The sequence below is a fragment of the Mesoplodon mirus genome, assembly GCF_964341445.2.
Source record: "Mesoplodon mirus genome assembly, chromosome: 20".
In the NCBI taxonomy this organism is placed as follows: domain Eukaryota; kingdom Metazoa; phylum Chordata; class Mammalia; order Artiodactyla; family Ziphiidae; genus Mesoplodon; species Mesoplodon mirus.
In genome coordinates, this window is record NC_138996.1 from 39,022,574 (window position 1) to 39,040,072 (window position 17,499).

Below are 17,499 nucleotides of genomic sequence, written 5' to 3' on the forward strand. Positions count from 1 at the left end.
TGCAGTTTTTATATGTATACAGATGAGTGTGGTGTGCATATATGTATACACAATCAGTTCTGCTATAATGTTACATGCATTCCTGCAAATCACTATGCTATGCATAATTGAGCAATAAAAACCACAGGGCTTTTGGAAAAATGATGCTGGAGCACACCACCCACCATCTTCATCAGTGAAAAACTGAATGAAGACAGACAGGAACCAGTAAAAACAGTAGCGCAGTTTTATCTGTAATACGTAGACTAAAAATACATAATTACTATGGTAAAAATGACACACTTTACCTTTGAACAAAATAAAGTTTTTGAGGTCTTCTGTGGAAGTGAGTGTTGGAAGAGCTGCTGCTTCTCAGTTATTAGAAAGTTGTGGAAGGGAGGTGCTCTGAAACTGGAAGGCAGGTTGTAGCTCCAGGTATGGACGGGTGTGGGCTGTTGATCTGGGCCCCAAACATGGCAGTTAAGCCATCTTGTATGGCCTTAGATCTTGGTTCAGATGTCTGTCTTTCATTTATAGGTCCTTTGAGGCATGTGCTTATAATAGATATTTTATCTTACCAAAATTTTATCAGAATTGAATATTTGATCCAGTGTTATAGCTTTCTTCTTTATTGTCTGTATTACTGTGGAAATTTATTTTTTTATGACTATGACTATCTCCCTTGAACCTGCAGCTTTGCTCCATAGCTGATGGCTTTGGAAATTGTAGGGATGTTTGAAACCACTAAAGCAGCCACTACAGGTGCAAATAGGGAGTCACTTCTGCAAGCTTTGGCGATGTCCCTTTCAGGTCTAAACACATAGATAGCGATTTACTTGTCACATTGCCTTGCTTGGCATTTTGAACCAGGATGCTAAAACACATTTGAGATGTGAAATGAGTTTTTTCAATACATATAGGGTTTCCCTGGTGGCGCAGTGGTTGAGAGTCCGCCTGCTGATGCAGGGGACACGGGTTCGTGCCCTGGTCCGGGAAGAAGATCCTACATGCTGCGGAGTGGCTGGGCCCGTGAGGCATGGCAGCTGAGCCTGCATGTCTGGAGCCTGTGCTCCGCAAAGGGAGAGGCCACAACAGTGAGAGGCCCGCATACCAAAAAAAAAAACAAAAAAACAAAAAACACATATAGAAAAGTTCACAAACAAGAAAAATATAACAAAACACAAAACGCAATGAACTGAGGTAGCTGGTAAATGTTTGTGGTGTGTGCATGTGGGCATCTTGTGTATTCCTGGGATCGAATGATAGGATTTCTGCTTCTACCTAGTGATTTTAGTGAGGAAATAGCACATAACTCAACTCAGAATCCATATTATGCTCTAAATGTTCGCAAATATATCAATCACATAGAAACAAAATTGTGTTTCAAAACAAATATTATAGATGAAATGATGGTGAGTGTGTGTATATATACATATATTTTTCTCAGTAGTTTATAGATGACATTCCAATGCTTTCCATCTTCCAATGTTGTGAAGTCCATTACTGGATGAATTTCATTTCTTTTGTGACTTTTTACTGACAGAAAGTTGACATTTTTATTTTGCTTTATTCTTTTTTTTTGTTGGTGTTCTTTGTACTGATTGACCGGTTCTTGGAATTCGGTAGGTACCTTGCCTTACCAGTCCTGGAACTAAGTGAACTATGTCTCATTGAGTATTTCTTCAGATCAGAGACATTAGGTATTCATTATAGCTTATATTCCATTTATTCTCTCTTCTCCTTCTGAAATTTATATTATTTAAATATTAGGCCCCCTGAACCTTCCAGTTTTCTTGCAGTCTTGTACTCTCCCTTTCACAGCCAATATTCCAAGAAACCCTGGATTCTTTTGGTGGAGAATGGTATTTAGGTGTGCTCATTGTTTTTGAGATATTGTTTCCAGGCCCACTCAGTGGTCAGAGCTTGGAAGGTGTGTGTGTGTGTGTGTATATGTACTTAGAGACGTGTATTGCTGAGAGTACACTCAGCAAGCAGACTTCAGCTCACAGGCCTTTTAGGGTTAAGCTCAGCTGCAGAGAGCTCCTTCACCCAATCCATGTCCTTCATGAAGAAACCCACATGCAGTGACTGATCATCTCAGGAGTATAAAAGCCTGGGTGTTTCAGCCCAAAGAGGGATAAAGGTCATATATGCTTCCAAGCTTCCCTTGAGGGTTTTTTTTTGTGTGTGTGTGATATCTTGACATTTATTTTATTTTATTTTTTTTATTAGTTTCTGCTTTATAACAAAGTGAATCAGTCATACATATACATCTGTTCCCACATCCCTTCCCTCATGCATCTCCCTCCCTCCCATCCCTTGAGGTTTTTGACCAAAGCCTTGGAAGAGTCTGACTGCTTCCTTTGCCCACCTCTTCCTACCCCTCAGCACCTTCTACAGGCTTATCTGCCTTATAAATGTCTTGCAAATAACTTGCATATATCAAACTCTGGCTTAGCATGTGCTTCCGGAGAACCCATATACATTCAAGTATGTAGACAGATAGGTAGGTAGTTAGAAAGACTTTTATACTTATCTATAAATATAAATGTCACTCGGCATATGGTGTTCATTTGCAAGGTTCCAGTACCTGTGAAAAGAACGAATACTCTGTACATGTTGAGTATAGAGTCCTGTTAAGGTCAGTTAGGTTAACTTGGTTGATAGTGGCTGTTCACTGTTCTCTATCCTTACTGATGTTTTTTTCCTGTTGGTTTTATTAGTTGCTGAAAGGAAATTTTTAAAATCTCTAATTATATAATGGATGAATTTCTTTTTCTCTTTGGTATTGCCAGTTTTTGTTCATGTATTTTGAAGATCTCTTATTGGGTGCACACACATTTTTATCTTTTACCATTTCTAAATGCCACATTTTATACCTGCTATTACTACTTGTCTTGGTGTCTTTTAGGTCTGATATTAAAATAAGTATTCTACCTTCTACTTAGGGTTGCATAATATTTTTTATCCTTCTTTTATTTTTGACTTAATTTTTGCTCTGTGTTGGGTATTCTTTTAATTCAGTTTGATGTTCTCTACCATTTATTTGAAATGCTTAGTTTGTTTACATTTGTTAATATTGATAGGTTGCATTTAAATCTACCATCTTGCTGCTTCATTGTAATACAGTATTTAATAATCTAATGACTTAAATATAAGTTTTACTGAAAAAAATTTCAAAAACACCGATTGTAAACTATTTTTAAAACTTCCCACAAATCTCCCTGAGATTATGTGTTACTGTGGAAGAGCTGCCCTGGTAAATGAAGTTTAGGAATCTCTGCTCTAGATCCTGTCTCATCAGCTGATAACAGCCTTCCTTTTAAAATGTCAACCATATTGACCATATCATAGTTTTAAATATCAGAATAAGCCTAATGCTTAAATAGATATCCTAGTTTTTCTTACTGAAAACACTTTCAGCTCTATGTTTATATATTGAGATTAGGTAACTTGCTTCCCAGAGCATAAACTGTATTTATGACCTGTGGCTGTCTTTATGTATTACCATTGAGTAATAAGGCACCAGGGACTAGAGGTCTTCTCTTGGGAGAAGAGTGAAAATATAAAGCAGCTATTTATACGATAACATCATCATTGGTGTAAAGCATAGTAGATTTCAAGTTATTAAACTAGACATTCAATAGCAGACTAGACATTGAAGCTTCAAATTGCTGTCTTTCTCATAAAACCAGCATATATAACTGAAGTGACACACACACTGTGTGAGTGATTCCTCTGTCTTAGCATCTTCTATGTAAGATGTCTTTTTACTAAATATGTAGGGGTTTCAGTTTCATGTATTTCTTTTTCCTTAAATCACAAAGCAATGTCTGAAGTACAGCTCTAGATTAAAACTGTTGGACTTGTCCAGAGAACGTTCTTTGCTTAGAAACACGTGTGTATATGTATGTACACACACGCACACACACACACACACACACTTGCGTAGTACCAAAGTTCTGTCCTGCTGAGAACTATCTAAAGAAACAGCACATGAAATGTCACAAAAGCCATTAAGCTTCTATAGAAGTGGCAATCTAAACTCATTAGCTTTAGGGAAAGGTAAAGAAAAAAAAAGTAAATGTGTGAGAAATGAAAAGTGAATCAGACCTAGAAGATACAGTCGCCTTGCCTATATTATTCCTCCTTGAATTCATTTTACCGTTGTTTAAGAAATTCTGTATGGTAGCAGTTCTAATTTTTACTATACTAGCAATACTACTCTGCTGATATATCTATTGTAATAGAAGAATATCATGGCAATTTTGTCAACTATTAAAAGTTTCTTTCTTTTTTTTTTTTTTTTTTTCGGTACACGGGCCTCTCTCTGTTGTGGCCTCTCCCGTTGTGGAGCACAGGCTCCGGACGCGCAGACTCAGCGGCCATGGCTCACGGGCCCAGCCGCTCTGCGGCATGTGGGATCTTCCTGGACCGGGGCACGAACCCGTGTCCCCTGCATCGGCAGGCAGACTCTCAACCATTGCACCACCAGGGAAGCCCAAAAGTTTCTATTTTTGTATATAATGGACCTATCAATTGATAAAAATTGTCAAAATTGTAAATATTCTTTTAAATATTCTTTTAAATATTCACGAGAATATTTTAAATTTGGTCTTTATAAGGGAGAAGAATGAACATTCTATTTATATTTAAAGTATTTTATCCCAACATCGCTATTACATTTTCCTGCTTGATTTGTGGTAATCTACAATTAATAGTTGTTACTGATTCAGACACCCCACATCTTAAGAATAATTCTTTAGAAACAGAATTGGTAAGTCTCACACTGTAAAGTAATAGAGTGCTTGCTATAAACCTTCAACAGCTGGTCTTGAATTTGCCACTAGGCATTTTCTATTTTACTCGGTATCTGAAGGTATAAAGGGCATCAAAGTTGCCACAGGGTGGTCAATCTTGATTTTATGTACCTGGCACTGAAATAAAGCTTTCATCTTTAAAGAATTCATCTGATATTCTTTAACTTTAGGAAAGGTGGGAAAGCAACAGTCCAGACTATTTGACCTTAGAAAAAGCAGTCACTAAAGTGTTAAATCTAGTTGTTTGTGCATTTTATATAATGTTTTAAACACATTACTAATTCTCTCACAGAGAAATTTCTTTTAGTCTGTCTTCAGCCTCTGTTTTCCTATGTACCCATTTATACATCTTTAAAGCATATGAAAGGAAGCCCTTGACAGTTATATCTTGCCTGGGTTGAGGCAGCAATACACTGTTTGTGTACTCTATGGATCTCAAAATTTTATGAGATGTCACAGAATGGCTGAACACATATTTTATGTGTCAAACCATACGTATCAAACATATTTGTGTCTTGGAGAATTATATGTTGATAAGAATCAGGGAAATCACTGATGACAGTATTTTTTCTTTTTTCTTTGAGAGAGCTCCTAAAACCAATTCGGATTCATTTCTGTTTGGTTTCAAAATTACTGTATTCAGTGCTGTTTGTAGTCTCCCGAGACTAAAGCACAGGAAGAAGTATGTTATCTTAGAATTTTTAACCAATGCTTGAGAAAGGCAAAAGCTCAGAAAGAATTTGAAAGGAAAACAAGAGATGATGAGGACTCAAACTTCATCTTTAATTGGAACATAATTGTAATAGATATAAATTTGAAGGGTTTTTTACACTGACATTTATAGGTAGCCATATTTATTTTAAATATCATCTGAGAGTAGTAATAAGCTGCCTCTAATAAGGCTGCTCATTCTAGAAAAGAAGTGATACAGACACATGGCTCAAAGTTCACCTGCAAAGCTATTTCTTTGCTTTCAGTAGCACCATTCAGAGCCACTGACTTGCCACTTTTTTGTCATCAGCAGAGGCCAGGAGCACACAAAGGATGTCATTCTTGACAGAGGGTCTTTTTGATAAGACACCTTTATTTCCCAGTGAGATATTTCACTTTGCCCCTCCCGTATCTACGTTATTTAACACAGGAAGTCTGGAATCACTCCTTCTGTGGATATTTATACTGGGTTTTGCAAACAAGAAGGGCGGTCGTACACACAGAGAAAAAGAGAAAAAAGCAGAAGACAGTGTAGTTCACTGACAGTGTGGCTTTCACGCTTGAATCATACTGCTTTAATGTTAATTTGGAAGGTATTAACAACATTGATTTATCCACAGTGTAACTTTTCCAGTGAATAAATATTCTGAATATTTACTGGGTATTTTTAAAAAGCGATAAAAATGATATTACAAGCTGTCGAGTCGAGCATTGTCTCACACAAGGAAGAACAGCAAACGTCACAGAACTGGAATGAGATTGACACATGACCAAATCAGGCTTTGAAGCAGGTAGTATATCCATCCATTCTAAGATACAAACCACGATTACTTTTTAAAAATCAAGGCACTGCTAGGAGTACACGACTGAATTAGAATAAGAGATCTAGAGATACTCTTCTCTTATTAACCATGGCACCAATCCGACCCTTTTAAAGCACTGAATATGTTAGATTGCAGTTAATTCTATTTATAAGAAAATAAGACTCTACCTAATTTGATTTTCCCAACAATCTTGTGGTAGAAAGAAATTACTATTGTCAGTTTTGAAATAGGAAAACTGAGTTCAGCTGGAGGTTAAAAGAGTTGCCCAAGAGCAGACACGCCTGATAAATGCCAAAGACAACATAGAAAACAGATCTTGTGCCTCCTGGTGAATTTCCTTCTCTCGTCCCTGCAAAGCCTCACATTTCTGATGTTGTCTCTAACAGTTTTCAAAAACTGAAGCAAAGTTTTCTTTGCTGAAGAAAAGTTTTCAAAAACTACATAGTTTATAAATACCTTCTAAGTAGTTGTTGGGGGACTGTAAGTAGACATTAGATGAGGAACTAGGCATATAATTTAATTCATTTATACTTTGCATTTTTCCCCCAAACAATCTTAAGAGCTCATTGGGAAATATTGAGTCAAGTTTGGAGGGCATTTAAAATAATGCCCTTTGAGCAAATGACATACTTTTAACCAGCTTTTCTCCCTGATCACTGAGTAAATATTAGCAGATAAAGATAAATGCAGAATGAAAGATTAGGTTAGAAGTATTCCTATAAATCAATGTAGCTCCTATTATGTTCTTGGGAGGTCTACTGATTACAATTTCTATCAAGTTAATTAATTCCACTTGGCTTTGAAATCTCCTGGGGAGGTTCCAAAAAAATTAGAACTTAGATCAGTTCTCTTTCTGACACACCTAATAATACAGATCTTAATTATTTTAAAAGTTTCGTGACTGCTCTTTCTGAAAGTTTAAGAAGCTCTAGCGCTTCCCTGGTGGCGCAGTGGTTGAGAGTCCGCCTGCCGATCGATGCAGGGGACACGGGTTCGTGCCCCGGTCCGGGAGGATCCCACATGCCGCGGAGCCGCTGGGCCCGTGAGCCATGGCTGCTGAGCCTGCGCGTCCGGAGCCTGTGCTCCACAGCAGGAGAGCCCACGTACCGCAAAAAAGGAAAAAAAAAAAAAAAAGAAAGAAAAAGAAATTTGGTTTAATTTTGCTAAATTTCGTAGCTTTTCCAAAAAATAAGCATCAGAAAAGTTTGCTTTATATGTTATATATAAGCATTTCTATTTGAAACATAGGCTTTATATAAAGCATTTTTTAAGCTTCTGGAAATAAGATATGTAATATGTTTAAACATGCTTATTTGTGACATGTAGAATATTTGTACCTATATGAGTAAGTATGCAAGTTATTAATTTAGTCAGTTTTTGTACTCAGTTATAAATTTTATGCATGTAATTTAGGCAATGTGACTTTAAAGATGTGTACCTAGACACAAGACTCTATTTCAGTGGATAATATTTGTCAACTCAGAATGTTAAAAAATATGTATATAACATAAAGGTAGTTTAAAGTGCTATTTGACTTTTAAAAGAGATAAGTATTTTTGTTGTTCATTTCAAAAACATTTAAGTGGTAGGGAAAAACCATGAACATCTATAAGGCTGCCTACTAGACATTTTATCTGTAAAGGTGAGAATGGTAAGTGTACTTAAAAGTTACCTTTGGTATTTTCAAAGAGAACAGAGGATTGTACTTTGCATATAGCATGTCTTTGCTTCTCTTATGCTTCAAAGGATTAAATGCCAAAGTCCTCGATTAAAGGCAGCTAGTTTCTCTGATTTTATACTGGCTTGGATATTTTTGATAGAAATTCTGATCAGGGTGACATCAGGAGCCACAAAGATAAGTGAGTTTTCTGCTGTCGCCCACATAGTTTTTAAAAAGGACGTGCATAATTTGCTTACCTTGTATTACAGAAAAAGCAAGTATATGAGATGTGTCTTAAGGATTTTTTTTTTTCATTTTCCTAAATTCTGCCACTTTCTCATTTGGAAAAAAAGATGTTAATGGCTAAGACCAAACAAGATTTATTTGTCTACAGAATAAAAAAAAGCTGAAATCTGACTGGCATTTTGATTAGAAGTGTATACATGGGACTGGAAACAAATTTCTGTTACCAGAAAGTCTGTGCTTTTTGTTGTTGCTCTGAGTGAGTGTGAATTTCTGTTCCCATAGTGTGTTTCTTTTTATTATTATTTTTTAAAATTTTTATTGGAGTAGACTTGATTTACAGTGTTGTATTAGTTTCAGGTGTACAGCAAAGTGAATCAGTTATACATATACCTATATCCACTCTTTTTTAAGATTATTTTCTCATTTAGGCCGTTACAAAGTATTGAGTAGAGTTCCCTGTGCTATATAGTAGGTCCTTATTTTATATGTAATGTGTATATATCAGTCCCAACCCATAGTGTGTTAAATGGAGGTGAATAGACAGCTGGTTGTGAGCTGTGAACGATATTGCTGTAAACCAAGGGCAAATCACAAAGACACAACCAGATTCAGAAAAATGAGCAAAATGTACCGAGTTTAGGTTTATTTCCAAATACAGGCAGACCTCAGAGATATTGAGGGTTCAGTTCCAGACCACCACAATAAAGCGAAGAATGTAATAAAGTAGATCACACAATTTTTTGATTTCTCAGTGCATATAAAAGTTTTTTATACTATATTGTAGTCTATTAAGTGTGCAATAGCATTATGTCTAAAAAAACCCAAGTGAGCAAAAAACAGTATTAATTAAAAATAATGCTATTGGAAAAATGGTGCCAATAGGCTTGGTCAGTGCAGGGTTGCACCGATCTTCAATTTGTAAAAAATGTAATATCTGCGAAGCACAAGAAAGTGCAATAAAACAAGGTATGTCTTTATGTTCAAAAGTGCTCCTGCCCTTGATTCTAACATAAAATTTCCCTCAAATCAAAAGACTTTCAGTGTAACAGTTATCTAATTGTGCTAAACATGAGGGGTTGTTCTCATATTTTTCTAATCACCAAATTTTAAACATTTGATCTTCAACTTAATAACTTAATGTCTCCTGTAATGTCCTTTCTGATATTTTTTTTACTGAACAGATGTTTGAATTTTGATTATGATTAAATATTTTATACTTAGTACCATAAATCCGTGAGCTAAATTACATAGTGAAGAGGAAGAAATAGGTACTTCTCTTCGTTTAATATCTCCCCTCCTACCAGATGGATATTATGTTTTTATATTTATTTATTTTTATTTATTTATTTTGGCTGCATCAGGTCTTGCGGCAGGCGGGATCTTCATTGCAGCATGCAAACTCTTAGTTGTGGCATGCAAATGACATATATAGAACTCTGTGCCCATCTTCCCCAAATTAAATAAACATACTCTTTCAATCATGTGTGGATATAGCAAGAAAGTGGTCATTCATAAACCAGGAAGAGGGTTCTCATCAGGCACCAAATCTGCTTGCATCTTGATCTTGGGCTTCCCTACCTTCAGAATTGTGAGCGATGAGTATTTGTTGTTTAAGCTACCCAGTCTATGTTATGTTGTTATAGCAGCCTGAACTGACCAAAAGAGTGTAACTTTCTCTACAGTTGGGTTTGGAGGAAGTCTTTAGGGAATCTGGGTGTCTTTCTTCTACTGAAGTATGACACAGACAAAGCAAAATAGGTACATGTTTAAATAACTAAGAACTTTTTATTATGTTAACATTTAGTAATTTTGAATGAGGAAAATTAAAAGAATGGAAAGTAGCTCAACAGTTAATGTTTTAGCATAATTCACTTTTGCTAAAAATTGGAAAATTCATGCTGATAGATTTTGAAAGAAAATGGATATTCATAGTAATCATTCTCAGTTTATAATAAAGTAACCACTGAAATGGAACATCTGAGCACATTTGCATATGTTGATACAAAATTATGAAGTTGTAATAAAACTTATTCCAAACTAAACACAAAAAAATTCCTCCATATAACAAAATCTATGCAGTGAACTCTCTTGAAATATTCCAGGAAATTAAGTTTATATCCATATATCTTCCACTTAGTATGGCAGTACACTGCCATCTGTCTTCTTTTAGTTTAAGCTTCAGCAGTGTACCGCCTTTTCCATGTGAAAAGGATTTAGTTGTTAACACATGACATGCAACAGTTATTCAAAGTGGTTTACATATACTAACTGAATCCTGTAAGAGATGTTATTCCTGTCCCCATTTAACAGACATGCAAACTGAGATCCAAAGAGGTTATAGGCCACTTGCTTAAGATCTCACAGCTAAAAACATCAGTGTGATACTGCCCAAGTGGTCAGTAAAGAACACGTAAGCCTTTAAAACTCTGTGTATTTACAAAGCTACGTGTTACTGGTGTTATAACAGTAATGAGGGAAACAGCAAACATTCTAAGTCAAAGTTTATGTTTTTGTACTGAAGGCAGATCCTAAGGATAACCTGTCTATTACCAAAAGTAGATTCACAGATAGAATCAACAGTCTTTTATTATTTTTTAATTTGATTTTTACTTTATATTGGGGTGTAGTTGATTTACAATGTTATGTTTCAGATGTACAGCAAAGTGGTTCAGTTATACATATATTACATATATCCATTCCTTTTCAGATTCTTTTCCCATATAGGTTATTAGAGAACATTGAGTAGAGTTCCCTGTGCTATACAGTAGGTCCTTGTTGATTATCTACTTTATATATAGTAGTATGTTTATGTTAATCCCAAACTCCTAATTTATCCCTCTCCCCACCAACCTTTTCCCTTTGGTAACCATAAGTTTGTTTGGGAAGTTTGTGAGTCTGTTTCTGTTTTGTAAATAAGTTCATTTGTATCATCTTTTCACATCCCACCTGTAAGTGATACCATACGATATTTGTCTTTCTCTGTGTGACTTCACTTAGTATGATAATCTCTAGGTCCATCCATGTTGCTGCAAATGGTATTATTTCTTTTTCTGTGGCTAATATTCCATTGTATATATGTGCCACATTCATCTGTCAGTGGACACTTAGGTTGCTTCCATGTCCTGGCTATTGGAAATAGAGCTGCAGTGAACATTGTGGTTTACATGTCTCTTTTTGAATTATGGTTTTCTCAGGGTATATGCCCAGTAGTGGGATTGCTGGGTTGTATGGTAGTTCTATTTTTAGTTTTTTAAGGAACCTCCGTACTGTTCTCCATAGTGGTTGTATCAATTTACATTCCCACCAACAGTGCAAGAGGGTTCCCTTTTCTCCACACCCTTTCCAGCATTTATTGTTTCTAGATTTTTTGATAATGGCCATTCTGACCTGTGTGAGGTGATCCTCATTGCAGTTTTGATTTGCATTTCTCTAATAATTAGTGATGTTGAGCATCTTCATGTGCTTTTTGGCCATCTGCATGTCTTCTTTGGAGAAATGTCTATTTAGATCTTCTGCCCATTTTTTGATCGGGTTGTCTGTTTTTTTGATATTGAGCTGCATGAGCTATTTGTTTATTTTGGAGATTAATCCCTTGTTGGTCACTTCATGTGCAAATATTTTTCTCCCATTTTGTGGGTTGTCTTTTTGTTTTGTTGGTAGTTTTTCCTTTGCTGTGCAAAAGATTTTAAGTTTAATTAGGTCTCATTTGTTTTTATTTTCATTACTGTAGGAGGTGGATCCAAAAAGATATTGCTGTGATTTGTGTCAAAGAGTGTTTTGCGTATGTTTTACTCCAAGAATTTTATATTATCTGGTCTTACATTTAGGTCTTTAATCCATTTTGAGTTTATATTTGTGTATGGTGTTAGAAAATGTTCTAATTTCATTCTCTTACATGTATCTGTCCAGTTTTCCCAGCACCAATTTTTGAAGGGATTGTCTTTTCTCCATTGTATATTCTTGCCTCTTTTGTCATAGATTAATTGACCATAGGTGTGTGGGTTTATTTCTGGGCTTTCTATCCTTTTCCATTGATCTATATTTCTGTTTTTGTGCCACTACCATACTGTTTGATTACTGTAGCTTTGTAGTATAGTTTGAAGTTGGGGAGCCAGTTTTCAGGTCTGTTTTTCTTTCTTAGGATTGCTTTGGCTATTTGGGGTCTTTTGTGTTTCCATACAAATTAAAGAAAAAAAATGTTCTAGTTCTGTGAAAAATGCCATTGGTGATTTCATAGGGATTGCATTGAATCTGTAGATTGCCTTCAGTAGTACAGTCATTTTGACAATATTGATTCTTACAATCCAAGAACATGGTATATCTTTTCATTTGTTTGTGTTGTCTTTGATTTCTCTCATTAGTGTCTTATAATTTTCAGAGTACAGGTCTTTTGCCTCTTTAGGTAGGTTTATTCCTAGGTATTTTATCCTTTTTGATGTGATGGTAAATGGGATTGTTTCCTTAATTTCTCTTTCTGATCTTTCACTGTTAGTGTATAGAAATGCAAGAGATTTCTGTGCATTCATTTTGTGCCCTGCAAGATTATTGAATTCATTGATGAGCTCTAGTAGTTTTCTGGTAGCATCTTTTATTTATAGAACATTCCATTGGAAAGCAGAACAGTCTTTTAAATAGGTATGATATCCACCTGCTGGATTGGAAAGGTAAGGGCAGGTTATTGTTTTCTCAAAACTATAAACTGTCTTGATTGTGAAAACTCAAGAGTAAGGCTCATGTCTTATTTATCTTTTAATTTTATGATCCTAGCATAAAGCCCTGTGCTTCAGTCTTAATTGGTTTATTTATTCATTTATCATTCATTTATACTGCATTTATTTTTATATTTAGATATTTGTCTTATATTTATTAATTCATTACTTATTCATCATCATAGTTGGTTCCTTCATTCATTCATTTAGGCATTAAACAATTATTCTTTGAGCAATTATTTTTCAAAACTGGGAATACAGCAGTGAATGAAGCACAAAGTGTATCTGCCCTCATGGAGTTTTCACTCTAGTGGGAATAGACAGATAATGCGTAATAAACAAATAAACATACAGTTTATTCTCAGTATTTATGGTAGTTGTGTTCTGTAAAGTCACTACATACATTGAATTAGTGACTACTGAACCATTGTTCCCAGGGTAAATGCTGCGTTACATTCCTGTGAGCCTCTGGTCACACCATTTTCGTTAACCCATCAATATATAAACTTGTTTCATGTGTGCTTTCTTAAACAGACACCTGGTTTCTATATATTGGCTAACATGGAGGTCATGGCCAGCAGCACTATAACTCATAGCTGAATGAAGATCATCTAACACAAATACTTCCCCGTAAGGCACATCACAGCCTTCTTGTGCTTAGCCAGACAGCACCTCAGCACTACGCTTAGAGGCCATTTTAAACAGCAGAATTATCAATAGGAAGCACAAAAATGTGGGAAAAAACTGGCACTAGCTAGACCACAAATGGCTGAAACAAGAAGGTGGTGTCACCTTGTCCAAAGTCACATGAGGCAGTGTTCATTGAAGCACTATTTACGGTAGCCAGGACATGGAAGCAACCTAAGTGTCCGTCGACAGGTGGATGGATAAAGAAGATGCATATATATACGATGGAATATTACTCAGCCATAAAAGGAAACGAAATTGAGTTATTTGTAGTGAGGTGGATGGACCTAGGGTCTGTCATACAGAGTGAAGTAAGTCAGAGAAAAACAAATACTGTATGCTAACATATATATATGGAATCTAAAAGAAAAAAGAAAAAAAGTGGTTCTGAAGAACCTAGGAGCAGGACAGGAATAAAGACACAGACGTAGAGAATGGACTTGAGGACACAGGGAGGGAGAAGGGTAAGCTGTGACAAAGTGAGAGAGTGGCATGGACATATATACACTACCAAATGTAAAATAGTTAGCTAGTGGGAAGCAGCCGCATAGCACGGGGAGATCAGTTCTGTGCTTTGTGACCACCTAGAAGGGTGGGATAGGGAGGTGGGTGGGAGACGCAGGAGGGAGGGGATATGGGGATATATGTACACGTATAGCTGACTCACTTTGTTATACAACAGAAACTAACACACCGTTGTAAAGCAACTACACTCCAATAAAAATGTTTAAAAAAAAGTCACACGAGGGTGTGCACCTCAGGTGACAGGGTTTTCACTGCTCTTCATATCTGTGAATGACTGAAAACACAACAGTATTGATTTGGGGGTTACAATTACGTTTTAGCAGGTAGGCAAACTTACAAATACAGAATAATGAGAATTAACTGTACGTTCTGTCAGATAAGTGCTATGGGGAAAATAAAATGGGGTAAGGAAGGTAACCAGCAAAGGTCTTCCTGAAATGGTGGCATTGGAGCAAAAGCCTGAAAAGGTGGAGAGTCAATGCAGGTAAAAAGGGAAGTACATTCCAAGCAGGAAGAACAATGGCCATGATGCCCTTAGCATGTTGGAAACGTTTGAAGAACTGCAGCCAGTGTGGCTGGAGTGTGGTGAGTGAGGGCAGAGCCCAGAAGATCAGTTTGGTGAGTTAGTTCAGAATCAGATCATGGGAAACCTATAGGCAACGGTAAAAACTTCATCTTTGTGAGCGAAGTAGGAAGTCACTAGAGCTTGGGTCATACACATGGAAGAATCCAACTTGAGTTTTGTAGTGCTCTTTCCGACAACTGGTTTAAGAATAGACATTTCCTGTAGAAGAAGCAAGGCAACAGGCTATAGGAATCCACTGGGATGAACGGAGCTAGAAGTGACGGCAGCTCAGATCAGGACTGTGGTGTGAAAGTGATACACCATGAAAGTTCCAGAATGTGGTCTGTAGAAGATCTGAAAAGACTCCCTGGTTGCTTGGTTGTGGAGTGTAAGAGAAAGAGAGGACTCGAGTATGAGCTCAGTTGTTTGACCTTAGCAATTGGAAGGTTGGAATTTCCATTTATGGAGTTGGGAAAGACTGCAGGAGTAGCTGGGGGCATAGGAGTTGAGTTTGGGTCAAATTTCAGTACTTATTAGACAAGGGGAAATCTTGATCAAACACTGAGATGCACTAGTTAAGAATTCCGTGCAGAAACTATAAATATATTATTTAATGATAAACCCATTACTATATTACTTTCATTTTAGCTAGGCTGTTGCTTACAGCATAGTAAATATAGGGTAGAAAAGGCACTGGCTTCCAGTCAGACAAATTGGGCTTGAATTCTGGTTCTTCCACTTCATTATGTAAAATGTAGGGAAAATTAATTAATATATTAGAACTAAAATTAATTAACATCTTAGAACTTGTTTTCCTTTATATAAAATGGACAAAACACTGTCTTCTTAATTGGGTTGTTGATTAAATTGTATATAAACGAGAACTTACATATAGTAGATACTCAATAAATATAAGTTCCCTTCCACCACACTCTATAATTTTAAATAAAAAGCCAGAGTAGTATGATATTTTTTATTTTATTATTTCCAGAATAAATAAATAGTTAAATGCACTCATGACTTGAAGAAGCTAAGTTATTATAAAAGGCAAATGTGACTTTGGGAGAATAAGATTTGGTGGATGGACTGAAAACATATTGTAATAAGAATTTCACTCCTGTACTTTTATTAAGTAAGAATGACAAATTATAAAACTGTATCAACACTCTCTCTCCTGAATCCATTAAGTGATTATGATATTCTTTTACACTTAGCCTGGACTTCACCTCAGAATCCTTCTTAACTTTTTTTTTGAGTCAACTACAAAGAATCGATGAGATTCATACATGAGTTAAAAATCTTACCTCCAAGAGAAGTTACTCAACAGCACGAAGTGGAGGAATTTATTATATTAATAGTTGAAAATCAAAGTATTTTGAAATAAAGCTTAAAAAGTTTTCATATATAAAATCTATTTTATTCAAGTGTTGAACTCTATTCACGTAGCTATACCTTTTCAGTCATTTGAATGCTTAATTCAGGCTAGCAGAGAACATAGAGAAGTAACATTATTGATAGATAAAAAGAAAACAAGTATAATTTACTGAGTACGAACTGTGCATGATTTATGGTGCTAAACATTTTGCATGCAAAACCCTATTGAAGCTTTATGACTAACCTATAATTATAACTGTTTTCCAGACAACAGGATTGAGACTTAAAGGAGGTTAAGGTCATAAAGTTAGGAAGTGACTGATCTGTGTTTTGAACACATCAATCTTCGATTCCAAAGCTTATATTCTCTTTATGTTATAATGTTCAGGAAAACTAGACCCAAATGAAACAATTAGCAATTTGACCTTGATCCAGTCCTTTTACTAATTAATTCTATGCCTAAGTGTTCTTATCTAAGTCTAGTAAAATGGGATAAATACCTATGATCAAGAATACCTATAAGTTTGCAGACCTTTTGTTAAAAATTTATATATCTACTGATATTACAATTGAGCCCCAATTTTTAGGCATACATATAAGAATAAGAAGAACTAACATTTACTGATTTTCTGTGAGTCAGAAAAATGTGAGCAATTATCATATGAATAGAAAGCTGGAGCAAAGGGAATCGAGTTGAAAGGTAAAAAATAAATAGGGCATAAAGGCACAGGGTGAGTCCAGAATTGAAATATTTCTGAAAATACTTTGAAGGTGCCACAAAAATACCACCACTTACAGAACTTGGTGTGCTCATGCCTAATGATGTTTTATTTCTTTAAATGCATTTATTTTTGTCACTTAAGGACATTTCCTGTTATGGAAATAAATTTACCATTTTAAAATAGACGTTAGTTGGAAAGTAGAATTCCTTTTAGAGAACTTCACATTGCTGTCAACTTTTCTAAAGCAAATCTCTCAGGCGAAGAGAAATGTATGCTTTTTTCCCTGTGATTAGTTTTTTACTTAATGCTGACATTTATCTTAAAATATTCCACGTTTGGAACAATCAGTTGTTGTCCTGGTTTTTCTCTGGGTGCTTTGTCTCTCAACAATAATGCTAAACACATTAATATAACTGCTTATGGATAGGACAGTCGTCTTTAATGGGCTTTTTAGTTCTTAGAGAGTGGGGACCGTGTTGTGTCAATGGTTTAAGCCTCCATATAAAGCCCAGTAACTGGCGTAAAAATAATCAATGTTTCTAGAAAGGAAAAGAAAAGGAAAGAAGGAAGTTGGTAATTGACCTCCAGGTACCATAATAGACTCTGTTGTCAAACCAAATTGCTGCACAATCCCAGCATGTTACGTAGTTTTCATCACAGGTCATATAAACCATTTG